General features: G+C 47.8%; 1 protein-coding gene across 6 annotated transcripts in view; it reads right to left on the reverse strand.

The window, feature by feature from the left end:
* Nucleotides 1-13,097, reverse strand: part of LOC148021647 (Transducin/WD40 repeat-like superfamily protein) — a 130,483-nt gene that overhangs the window by 79,175 nt on the left and 38,211 nt on the right. The gene's annotated exons all lie outside the window — the stretch shown is intronic.

The following is a 13,097-nucleotide window of genomic DNA, read 5'->3' on the forward strand; positions in this document are numbered from 1 at the left end:
AACAACTACAAGAAACTTGCCATTCAAGGCTTTACAGTGCAAACAATACAAAGTGGGCTTCTTGGTTCCTTTTGAAATCAGCATGGAACCCTTTTTCACTTTCCACAAACCACCACCAAACAATGTGGTGTAGCCATGCAAGTCAAGCAGACCAACAGATAGTAAACTCTTTTTAATGCCAAGCACATATCTGACATCTTTCAACACAAGCTCTTAACCATTGTCTAAAGACAAGTGTACAGTGTCAATTCCATCAATGCTCCAAGCATGGTTATTTCCAAGATACACCTTTCCATAACTGCCTGCATTGAATATAGCAAAACACTACAAGCAAGGAGTTACATGGAAAGAGACACCAAAGTCTACAATCCCAAGTCTGAGTGACACCATCATCAACTAACAAAAGTGCATCAATGACATCAACCTTGGTAATCTGCATATCCTGAATGTGACATACAAGGGCATCATAATCAACCACACATAATACATCAGCCTCTGTATCTAAAAGCTCCTCTATGACTACACTAGAGGCCACATTGGCCTTTTCTTTGCCTTTGGTTGCCTCGGATGCATCTGTCTTATCTTCCTTCTTTTTATCTCTTGCATTCTTCTTTCTCTCTTGTTCCTTCTTGTAATACCTGCAATTAGGTTTCTTGTGGCCCTTCCGACCACAGTGATAGCAAGTAATGTCACTCTTCCTTTCCTTTGCTCTTGCTCATGTTTCTCTGTCCTGCATTTGCATTTTTCTTTTCAATCCTACCTCTTACATTATAAGCTGAGTTACTGCCTTCTCCAATAGACATATGTCTGATTTCTTCATTCAAGATAGAACCCCTCACCCCATCATATGAGAAATTGGGGTTATTGCTTAGTGAAACCACCAAGGTCTCCCAAGAGCCAAGTAGTGTCATGATCAAAAAGATCACCCTCAACTTATCACCAAAGTTCAAATTTGCATCTTTGAACTGATTTAGAATCCCTGTAAATGCACTGTGCTCAGCTATAGGCTTTGACTCATCCAGTCACATAATTCACTAACTTGCGCATTAAATGCACCTGATTAATGGGTGTGGTGATCTCATAGGTAGTTTTCAACTTCTCCCATATTGCATAACCTGTATCTAAACCCTTAATGTATGTCAAGATGTCATCAGTGACACCCATCTTTATGTAAGCCACAGCTTTTTTATTTACTCTGGCCCAATCTGCATCAAACATTAGTGTGGGTTTATCTTCTTGCAAAGCATCCTCACGATCCTTTAGGAACAAAATGCCCTACATACGGTCTTTCCAAAGGTCAAAGCCATGACCATCAAACCATTTGATTTTCATCTAACTCTTGATATCTAAACTGGAAGAAGTTGCTGCCATTTTATCACGAACACAAGAGTAAATGCACTAAACTGTAGAAGCACAAACTAAATTAGCAAAATACACTGCTGTTCTTTCTCAACCAAAAATAAATCTTTGTTGTTTGCACATGAACCAGCCACCACACAGGCAAAAATGCAGAAATTTACCAAATTCTATGCAAAACTCCAAATTTTCAAGTCCAAAATTGCGTAAATGTCAACCCCCGTGAAGATCCATCTCAAGGATGGCCTTCAATCACCACCAAGCCTCGGTCTACACTCCTGGAGACCCTCCTGCAGTAGGACCTTCCACGGTTTTCCTCCAAGCGTAAGCCCGTGAACTACTAGCTTGCCCAAAAGGGCCAGACTCTGAAACTCTGGGTCTATGATCCCAAGCCCTCCCTCAAACCAATGCCGGATGATGGTCGCCTACGCTACCTTGGCCCAAGAATCCCTGGAACCATCTGAATCGGGCTAGAGAAAATTCCGCACTAGGCGGCGAAGCTGAGCTACACAAGACCAGGAGAAACACCAGCACAAGGCGATGTACCATGCCGTCGCTAGGAGGACCCGGTTGACCACTAGGGCTCGGCCTGCTAAGGAAAGGCGAGCAGTACTCCAGTAGGTCAGCTTCCACCTGATAAAGTTGAGTACAGGAAGAAACTGCTGGGTAAGAGTCCCACCTAAAACCCCAGGTATTGGATGGTCTGCCCTCTACACATCCATCTAAATCCCAAGTGGACACATCACTCCGTGCTAGAGTCCGGGTCCGTAAGAAAACCAACCAACTTTCGCCGGTCGATTTTCGCTCCCGCTGCAGTGCAAAACACCTCCAGAGCTAGTCTCACTCTCTCCAGCATTAGTTCATCGTCCTCTATATAAAGTGTGGTATCATTTGCATACTCTGAATCTAACAGCTGCGTCTCCTCCCTCACCGGAAGTCGAAGGCCACGTAGCCCGCTCACATGTGACCAGAGGAAGTAGGACATCACCTCTGCAAACAATAGAAACAGGTACGGGGCCAAAGGACAGCCCTAACAGACCATTCTCTCTAGCCGAAACTCCTCCCCCCTCCTACCACCTATGAAAACCCTATTGGTAGCCAATCTGTAAAGTGTAGAGACTCCCTGGATCCATGATTGTGGGAGGCCCAACCTTACCATGGTGCCCTCTAAGAAGTCCCAATCAACCCTGTCGTAGGCTTTCTCGAAGTCCAAAAGAAGTACAACCAAGCCCTGACCACTGTGCTGGGCCCCATCAATCGCCTCGAAGAAGGTGAAGACATTGTCAAGGATGCTCCTATCCTAGACAAAACCTGTCTGTGTGTCATGAATGATGTCTGGAAGCACGAGGCGGAGTCGCCTACCGATCATCTTAGCTAGTGCCTTATAGACTACTGACCGGGATAGCTCCAACCGGTCTCCCCCTTTGGGGAGGAGACTAATAAGACCTGTCGATAGACTCCCTCGTATCCGTCCTGAGCTCAAGATCTCTTGAAAGGCCAGCAGTAGGGGGTCCTTCACCACCTCCCAGTAGGTAGCAAAGAAGGCCTTAGAAAGGCCATCCTCTCCCAGGTATTTCTGCCCATCCTGTGCATGGAAAGCCTTCTCTAATTCCTTCTCTGTGGAGGGGTCTAGGAAGGAGCGACCCATCTCTGTGACAAGGGATAGGATGTGGTCCCAAACCTGCTATCTATAGCCATGTCCTCTGGCTGAGACTGCGTCCTGCTAGAAAAGGAGTCTGTAGGAGTCAGTGGCAATCTCCATCACCTCATCTCAGCTGGAGCGAATCCTCCCATACTGATCCCGAAGGCTGCGAATCCGATCTCCTAAAGTGCGAGGCTGATGCACCTAGAAAAACTCCCTGCACATCGTGTCCCCCTTCCGTGCCTAGAAAGGTGTTGAGTTACGAAAGGAAAACTCCAAGTACCTGTCCTCGAGGCCAACGAGGGCTACCCGTGCGTGCAACTCCTGTGTGTGGAGAATGGAATCCCTTGGTGCCTCCTCGAGAAGTCTCTACGTGGCTGCTAGGTCTCGTCGGAGTGTGCTCTCCTCCCAACTCTGTTGCCTGACCTATAGGGCTGCCTCCTGGTAGATCCTGCTTGACTCAGCTAGGACCTCTGCAACCTCCTCAAAGATCTGGTCCCTCCTGCCCCACTCCCTAGTCCAAAGCTGCTCAATCTGGCTTCTCACCTCCTCCCTACTATAGATCGAGTCGAGGATCCGACATAATCGAGTGTCCAAGGCTGAAACTGGGGGATCAAGTGTCAGGATGACCATGCGGGGATCAAACAGAGTGGTGTCGACCAACTTTCCTATCTGGCCTCCGCAAGACCACCCCCACTCTCCCACATAGAACATGTCCAACCACTCCAACAAAACTCCATCCAGCCGCATGTATCCCCAAGAGAAGTCCAACGACCTCTCCCTCTTGTTTATAGATGGGTCCCTCTAGGCATTGCCTACTCCTACTATGAGAAGGAAGACCTCCCATGCCTCCTGCTCCTCCCCTGCCATACCCTCGTAGTTTTTGCCTCTTCCCTGCTAGTCCTCTAGGGTCTCCAGGTTGTTGAAGTCTCCTCCAACAATCCAAGAGTCCACCTTTGGGAGTCCTACGACGATCTCCACCCAAAACCTGTTGCGTGCCCTAACCTTCGCAAGGGCATAGACATTGAGGACTCTAAGGCACGATTCCCCAATATCCAATCTGATCCATAGAATCCTCCTTGCCACAATCGCCATGTGATCACATGCACAGGCGATGAGGCTCAGGCCAATAGAGGTGCATATGCCTCCACTCCTACCGTGGGCGCCGATGGCATACTCCCAGTATGTGTGTGAACCGCCTGGAAGTACCTTCCCTAATAGATGCTCTAGCTGGTACCACCACGGCATTTATCAGCCAAGCCGAGAGTCGTGACTTTGTACACTAGTAGAAATGAGCAACTTGTGCCAGGGGCCACTCAATCATATCCATTGATGCTCTCCACTGTCGAGGGGCTCGAAATATTATGCTCAAGTGTGGGACCTCAGCACCAGCCTACCAGTTAATGTCCATCATGCAACCTGGCCATTGCTATGAAAATAGTACTAGTCCTCCTTGTTGAGAAACCCTTCACCCGCAGTTTGCGTTTTTGCGTTTTTGCGTTTTGCATTTAGGGTTTGCATTTTGTGGAGGGGTTCGAAAGATAATGCTCAAGTGTGGGACCTCGGCACCAGCCCACCAGTTAATGTCCATCATGCAACCTGGCCATTGCTGTGAAAATAGTACTAGTCCTCCTTGTTGAGAAGCCCTTCACCCCCAATTTGCGTTTTTGCGTTTTTGCGTTTTGCGTTTAGGGTTTGCAGCCCCAAAAAGGGGGGCCATCCTAGACTGGCTATGCCTATTTATAGGCCACTCTCTAATTCATTCCTTACGCGGGTCTCGTAGGAAACGTGAACCTCGAGGAAAGGTAATGGGCATAAGTTAAAAGATCGTCGAGAGGGGGACAGCCCAAATCACCAGATAAGGCCCCTAAATGACCGGGACCACGACGACCTTAAGGAATCAGGCGGTGGACTAAATGAAATCCCCAGATAAGAATCGTTAAGTCGTAACATCTCATCTCTGGCAAGCTGACCAAATAATTCAATGGGAGTAGCAATGGATGATTCATTCAGTCCGTCACCTCTTCTCTCCAGCCTCTCCACCACCCTCACACCCCTTCAGGAGGACATTGCAATTCGTGGTTCGTGGTTGTCTTCATCATCTTTCTTGTTCTACGACACCCCTATTCCCTTATATCACATTCACTCCATGATTCAGAACTTCATCCTTGCATTCATCAGAGTTTATTCTCTCTTCTCTTCTCTTCTCCATGTTTGCCCAGTTCACTCCGTGTTCCTCCCAGCCAACCCTACTATCTCGCTGGCACGTCATCGTTTGACATGGTATCAGAGCTGGATCTACTCAAACAATGGCAAAGATCCTCCACTCCAATGAAGGCAAAGACCGGTGGCGGGTTCGGCATCCACTTCTCTTCTTCTTCCACTGCATCAAAATCTCGTTTTTTGCAGGTTTTCAGGTGTTTCAACTTGCTATCCACACCCCGTTCGCGGAGGACATCTCAGCCAAAGCTGTCCATTGTTGTCTCCATCAGTTGACGTCTGATTTTCAACCCTCTTCACGCAGTTTGGAGCTGATTCTGGCCACGCTACTACTGTTCCTGTGCAGACCTGCTACCATACAGTCTGCCATGTCATCACAGTCCTGCTGCCTGCGTTTTTAGTCTTTCTCTCTCCTGCAACCTACATTTTTAGTCTTTCTCTCTCTTGCAAGCTGTCTTGCCTACGTTTTTAGTCTTTCTCTCACCTACTGCCTACGTTTTTAGTCTTCCTCTCTCCTACACGCTGTTTTTCCTACGTTTTCAATCTTTCTCTCTCCTGTAGGCTGTCTTGCCTACGTTTTTAGTCTTTCTCTCACCTACTACCTACGTTTTTAGTCTTCTCTCTCTTCACATGGGTTTTTCTACTGGTTGCAACCTCTTACTGCTGGTCACATCCTCCTCCCACTAGCAGCTCACTTCCAGCCCTTCCATTACCCTCCCACCCCTTGAGGCGGACATTGCGGTTCGTGCTTCACACTACCCTCACACCCCTTGAGGCAGACATTGCGGTTCGTGGTTCATGGTGACTGACCTCTTCCTTCTTCAATAAGGCACACTGGTATCCATGGCTTCTTTACTGGGTGCTCCTACTGTGGTATCACCGGACACACCACCGATACTTGCAAACTTCGACCTTTGCTCCCCACCCCCCCCAAAGTATATGCGTCTTCCACCAGGCACTCCTTGTGCCACCTCTCCTTTCTGAGCCATAGAGATTGTTCTGCATCGGCTATCAGAGTACTATGCTCAAGGCAATAAGACGCATCCGATGCGCACTAAGTCCTTTTGAGCACATGGAGAATCGATTGGTGCTACGACCTCCTGGAGATCGTCGCAATGCCACTGGCAGTCTTCTCCCACCTATTTTCAGGTACAATGGCTACCATGGCCCGCAGTTCTACAATCCACTCCATCGAGAGACAGTGATTGTTTGATACCGTCTCCTCGTCAGTCCGCTCCTTCGAGAGACAATAGCTACTCGACTCCTTCCTCTTCTTCGGCTACCTAATCCGCTCCACTGAGAGACAATGACTGTTGCCCACATCTTGCTCATTCTGAGCCCCACCCTTCCCCACCCTCGACTACTCAGGTTCGAGAGGCTACCTCTAGGAGCTCTTCGGCACCCCAAATACCTTCTTTAGCACGACCGGCGGCACTTCCTTCATCATTAGACATTTCGGAATCCGTGATCCATGAGTTTTTGGATTCCCTGTCTACTTCAGAGGGGGATGTTATTTCTTTGCCCTCAGAGGGGGCATCTACTTCTTCTTTGACTTCAGCGAGGGCCCCTCCACTTCCCACCTCAGAGGGGGAACCTACTCCACATGAAGCTCTTCACCCATCCTCTACTTTCTTAGGGTGGCTGTCTTCAACCAGTTATCTCTTCTACTGATACCCAGGCTCTTCATGTACCACCTAGATTAGGACCTGGAAGGTTCAGCCGCGACTTGGTGACAAGGCCTTCATATTCCTTCCAGCATGGATGCACCGAGCTAGTAGCTTCTCTCCCGAAGTTGAGTTTTAGGTTCTCCAGTTCACTCTGTCTACTGGTCTTTACTGCAGGTTCCCTTTCACGTGGAAATCTTGGATCTTAGGGATCCTCTACATCTTCTTCCTCCTCTTCTCTTCTTGCCTTGGTAACTTGGTCAGCATGGGGCCATCTCCCGAGATCGAGTACGGGCCTCTCCTTATGGTTCTCGGCACCACACAAAGTCCGACATTCCTTCTATGCATTGCATGTTTTCATCATCTTTGTACTAGGGCGCTTGGGCAAGTGAACAATTTTCCCACGAGGAACACTGTCCAAGTGGCACCTGCTGCATAAACATTGCATCTCCACCTCACTCTTCTCTTGTTTCCCTTTTTGGGCTTAAGAGGGGGGGTTGAGAAACCCTTCACCCGCAATTTGCATTTTTTGTGTTTTTGCGTTTTGCGTTTAGGGTTTGCAGCCCCAAAAAGAGGCGCCATCCTAGACTGACTATACCTATTTATAGGCCACTCTCTAATTCATTCCTTACGGATGATTCATTCAGTCCGTGACCTCTTCTCTCCAGCCTCTCCACTACCCTCACACCCCTTCAAGAGGACATTGCAGTTCGTGGTTCGTGGTTGTCTTCATCATCATCCTTGTGCTACGGCACCCTTGTTCCCTTGTATCACATTCACTCCATGATTCAGAACTTCATCCTTCCATTCATCAGAGTTTCTTCTCTCTTCTCTTCTCTTCTCTTCATGTTTGCTGAGTTCACTCTGTGTTTCTCCCCGCCAACCCTACTGTCTCACTGACACATCATCCTTTGACACTCCTCCCATTCATTGGCAGATGTGATCTATCACCTAACTCTTCACCTCCTCCTCTATCTATGTCATCGTCCAGTCCCCTGAGTGAGATCTGAAGAAAGAAGACATAGTTTGGTCCATCCGGTGGTGCTAGTAGATGGACCTTGCCACTCCTTGACTTGCATACCACGAAGATCCCCACCTCCAGAGGTAGTGAAAACTCTCCACACTCCGCAACTCTCAAGTAGGACCGCGGACCACTGCGAAAAAATTCTTGTGGTAACAACTGCACTTGTCTCAAAAAAGTGTAACGGGCGACAGGTACAAATGAGCTGGTGGCTATGTGGGAAGGGGGGGAGCAAGGCTACTGGTGAGTGGAGGATATAGGCGTATGTGGCTCATTATCTCCTATGGGAAGAGGGGGGATGGACAAGGGGGAATCACCTGTTCTGGATACAAATCAAGGGGACTGATCGGCGAGGGAGATGGTGGGGGGGAGGAAGATCGAGGAATGGTGGGGTGGTAGGAGGTACAAGGCGAAGAAGGGATGGGGGGGGGGGGGAGTGGGGGGGGCGGGCTGTGGGATCTTAAGTAAGGTAGCCTGTGGCGCGGATGCTGGATGAGGGGGACTATGGTCCTGCCGGGTGGGACGAGTAGGGGGGGCCACAGGGTGCTCTGCCGGGGGGCTGTCGCTCGCCCTCCTACTCCCTGCTACCATGGTTGTGTCTAGGGAGCTGACTACGGGCCCCCTTGCTATCTCCCGCTCTATCATCTCTGGACCCATGTAAAACCGGTCAGCGTCCACCTACGGGCCTGTCAGTGGAACCGCCTTGACTTTGAAGCACATGTAATATGTTGCCTAATGCCCAAAGTCGTGGCAGCGCAGGCACTGCCCAGGTTGCCCAGTCACAAATGACCTCTTGCCAAAAGAAGTATCCTCCTGCCTCAATCTCCAAGAACTTTGGTATACTCTTTATATCTTTCACGGCCACCCGTACCTTTAGGACTCCTGTAACTGTCACTGCATCCATGAAGAAGGCAGGAAGAACTGTGCCAAAGAGCCGTCCAAAGTCCTCCACTAGCTCGCAATACTCTACCACCAGTCTGGGGAAAAGTAAAGTGACCGGATGTCCAAGAAACCTGTTATGGAGCGCAAGCGTCTCCACTATGAAGCCACTGTACCAGGGAATCACGTAAATGACCCCCTTCATGGAGGCATAGAGTGAGCTATCCACTAGCTCACGAGCTGCATCTGCAGAGGTGAGTTGAACCATGAAGATGCCTTGACCCATGAGGATTGCCTCCATGATCTGCATTGTGCCAATGCACAGCGTGGAGTGAAGCCAATCCCAAAGTTAGGCCCTCGATAGGGAGTATCCTACGACATGACCAAAGATCGTTGTTTCTTTCAACTCCAGCTTTGTGGCACATGGACGGCTAAGAGCTGTTCCTCAGAGAGGACGATGTGCAAGGTGTTTTGACTGGGGGGCACTCGTAGAATGCACTGGCGTCTAACCAGAGGTTTCCATTGCGCGTCCCTGCTGAGAACCTACCAATCACGTTGCTTTGCTACCGGTGGGGAAAAAGTCACTATAGAGAAAGGGAGCAATTTGAGGGGGGAGGGGGCGTGACTGCCTTTGCTACCGGTGGAGGGAAAGTTGTTGTAGAGGAAGGGGGGGGGAGCACGGATGGTGGATCTGCCAAACGAGGCCGAGGGGCTGCAAGGCACAAGAGGCAAGGGCAGCGCGGGGCGGGGGCCTCAGGCGATGGCGGCAGGGCCACAAGCGGGGGCAACGGGCTGCAAGCAGGGGCAACACGCAGGGGGCGACGGGCCACAGGCACAAACGGGGCCACAGACGATGGACAAGGACATGCGGGGCAGGCATGAGGGATTGATCGGGGGCCACATAGCAGGCGCACGCAACGAGCAAGGAGTCCATCAGTTCATTCTTGGGAAGACACGCATCCTTCCCATAATCCATGAACAAGCTAATATCCACTGCTAAGTCAATGAGGACCACACCAAGAAACAAAACTCCAAATCTCTCAAGCAATAGGGCAAGAGACCAAGAGATGAAGCAATGTCTCATCGCATGTAGTGCAAAATACACATCGACCCACGGGGGATCTTGTGAGCACACAACACATCCCCAATTGGAAGACCCCTAATAAGCAACCTCCATATGAAAACTTTACCCTAATAAGGAATCTTAGACTTCCAACGTTGGTGAAATCTGAGAAATCTTTTCTACCACTTCTTTTTGCTATCCCATTTTATTGGCCTTTCCAGTGACCCATCTCTTGACCTCGACCATCTAATGATAGATCTGATTATCTGACCTGTTCTCGAAATCATCACGTAGCACAAACATCCAATCCCCCCAGGGAGACGAGGGTTGTAAAGCAAGCAATGGAGAGTACCTCAAAAGTTGCTCCTGTAAAGACGACCAGATGTCATGATAGCCACGAGGCACCCAAAAGTACTGACAAATGCGCCGGAAAGAATAAAGATGGGGCTGCCCAAGAATGACATCTCTCTCTCTCTCTCTCTCTCTCTCTCTCTCTCTCTCTCTCTCTCTCTCTCTCTCTCTCTCTCTCTCTCTCTCTCTCTCTCTCTCTCTCTCTCTCTCTCTCTCTCTCTCTCTCTCTCTCTCTCTCTCTCTATCTATCTATCTATCTATCTACACACACACCACCTTGTACCTACTCAATTAGTTTATCATAGCATTAGATGATAGCTTTACTGGACCTGGAAAGTTTCCCAAACATTTTGTATGTAACGTTTTGGTCTCATAGGCCACCTTGGCCTTTCATAGACGTTAATATAACTCTCCTCTCTCTCTCTCTCTCCCCACCATCATCTCCGGCTACCAAGCGCCAACCTCCATCACCATCTTGGCTGCGTTTCAATGGCAATCTCCCTCCTCTTCTATTGGTGCTCATCCTCCACAGTGAGCGACAACATCCTTGAGCCCTATACCTTGTGTTTGGTGCTCACCCTCACCTAGCATCAACTTTCACCAGCCTAGCCACAACTCTCATCTCTCAAGCATCATCTCAGACTTTGCATTTTCCACTCTAGCAGCTCCTCCAACATCTAGTTTCAATTATCATCAGCTAGCATCATCATCCCCAAACCCTGCATCCTTGCGTTTGACATCCTAGTGCTTCATCCACAATTGGCGACCTCCTCCAGTTGGCATAAGACTCAAAGGCACTGTTGCTTGCATTTGGGCAGCCTAGCAGCTTCCTCCATCTCTTGGAGGCTCCTATCATCAGTCATCATCTTCAAAGGCTACCTTGATTTTCGTTTTGCAATCTGTGACCTTCAAACTCCTCCACCACCGATGTCACTCCTCGATGGCTGGCATCAGTCATTAGGCCTGCATTTGCAAACTCAAAGCTCCTCACCCTTCAATGGCAATCTCCATGCCCCAAGCATCACTAGTCATCATCCCTGCATTGCGGATTTAGAGGCTCCTCTTCAACGGCAGTCTCGTTGCTCGAGGCGACGCCTCATCATCCCTGCATTTGCAAACTCAAAGGCTTCTTCGACAATCTCCCTACTCCAAGGCATCTTTTGTGCTACGCCACCCTTGTATCACGTTCACTTCATTATTTCGTTCATTCATCTAAGTTTCTCTTCTCTTCTCAGTGTTTGCCGTACACACTATGTTTCTCCCAGCAAACCCTACTGTCTCTCTAGTTGCTCAATCATTTCTTGACAGGTGATAACCATAGTGTGCATGCTTGAAATAATTTGTTTCCTTGTGTTAGCTTCTAGAATTATCTAGTTTACTAAACTACTAAATAAAAGTAAGGCATATTGGGTTAAATCTTAGATCTTTCTAATTTGAACCCCAAATAAGGGAGCTTTAGGTTCCCTTAAGTAATCATTTACCTCCCTAGCTTATATATTCTCCCCTTGTATATATTATTGAAGGACGCTCATTCATAGATCCCTCTGTAATAAAATAGGTTGCTTTGGGACACTAAGATTGCCCTTATAGCAAAATTTATGCCCAAGAATGAGTTGTTATAACTATTGAAAATACAACCGAACATAGAGCTTTCCTAGAGCCATATTAGATGATAAGAGAAGACCCAACATGTGTGTCATACTAATGCACATCAAACACTCCAAGAAAACAGAATGGAAAAAGATGCTTGGAAGTCCCAGCATGAAGACCAGAGTTGGAAGATACACGTGAAATCCACAAGGCGAGACCACAGTCCCTGACATGTAAGGAGCCTGCACCAGTCATGAGCTGGAAAGCAGGAACTGTCATACATGGGAGGTGATTGCCTTAATTAATGACTGGTTTATCTGGACAGATCGATGCAGACAGGCGATAGACCAACAGACCACGTTCACCTACAGGACTCTCTCCCATCTGAATAGAGATCATTTGTATGCCCAGAGCAAGAGGGTAGAAATTTCTGGGGGATTACTACTTAATTCAATTATCTTCACCAAAAAAAAAAAAAAAAAAAAAAACTGGGGGATTACTAGCACTCACACATGAGAAGAAAGACTTTCCTAGATGTTTGGGATACTGACAACTTTTTCTAATCAAAGACTTGTAATGATTTCAGAGTCTGGATTAGCTCTTTTCAAGCTCAGATTAAAAAAAGTGCAGGGTAAGAAAGGAATACCCTTCGCAGATAGCAACTCTCAAGAGGAAGGTCCTGTACAGCGTTTTGGGCATCATGTCAGAAAAAAAAAGTCACATTTCAATATATGCATTTGCAGCCTCCGAGGGATGAGCTGCTTTAGCTTCTATAGCAAAAACTGACACAAAATATACGTGATACTTTGCCTCTTTGCCTCAGCCCCTAAAAGAGAAGGCATCTTGATCAAAATGATGATGATTGGTGTGATTACGTAAGGAGACAATATTATGTCATATTTATGTAAGAGTCGAGGTCACATCTCATAACTGTATGCTAGAAAGTGAAGTCATCTTGAAAACCAACTGACTGGCCTGTTTGCTAACTCTGACTAGTAAATTTTGGAACATAGCATCCGGCACATTCTGTCATACTGAGAAGATGTAGTTGATTTTGCTATTGGCTGTATTAAACATCCTATTACTTGAAGGGCATGGTTACAAGTATTCTGATCTTTATCACATTTCCAGAATCTCAAAGAAGATTGATAATGCTTCAGGTGAATGCTTGAAATATAAGCAGAATTTATCATGGGCAGCAAACCTCAAGTCTAGTTTTTAAAATCCTCCGGGCAGTTGACTATCTTCAAAGAAAATTCCAACAGAACTTGTAAGAAAAGGCAAAGCAGTGCATTGAGCCAGTACAATTTA

This window comes from Lygodium microphyllum, chromosome 17 (genome assembly GCF_053477565.2).
Source record: "Lygodium microphyllum isolate KBCC chromosome 17, Lygodium_microphyllum_v1.1.10, whole genome shotgun sequence".
Classification (NCBI taxonomy): Eukaryota; Viridiplantae; Streptophyta; class Polypodiopsida; order Schizaeales; family Lygodiaceae; genus Lygodium; species Lygodium microphyllum.